The following is a 310-nucleotide window of genomic DNA, read 5'->3' as shown; positions in this document are numbered from 1 at the left end:
AATCAAACAACAATGCATGCAAGACACCAAACTTAGCAGTTTGTATACTACTGACACTAATGAAAATGCATATGAGACACACAAAACACTTAAGTCAATTGAATTCAAAGATCAGAGCATGAAAATCATCAAGAATTACTTGAAGATCCTTAAGACACATGAATGAATGCATGCAATTGACACCAAACTTAAAATGAAACACTAGACTCAAACAAGAAATATTTTTGGTTTTTATGATTTTGTAATTTTTTTGTGCTTTTTCGAAAATTAAGTGGAAAAAGGTATCAAAATTCTTAATGAGAATTCCAGG

This window comes from Arachis duranensis, chromosome 6, assembly GCF_000817695.3.
Source record: "Arachis duranensis cultivar V14167 chromosome 6, aradu.V14167.gnm2.J7QH, whole genome shotgun sequence".
In the NCBI taxonomy this organism is placed as follows: domain Eukaryota; kingdom Viridiplantae; phylum Streptophyta; class Magnoliopsida; order Fabales; family Fabaceae; genus Arachis; species Arachis duranensis.
Note: the sequence above shows the minus strand (reverse complement) of the source record.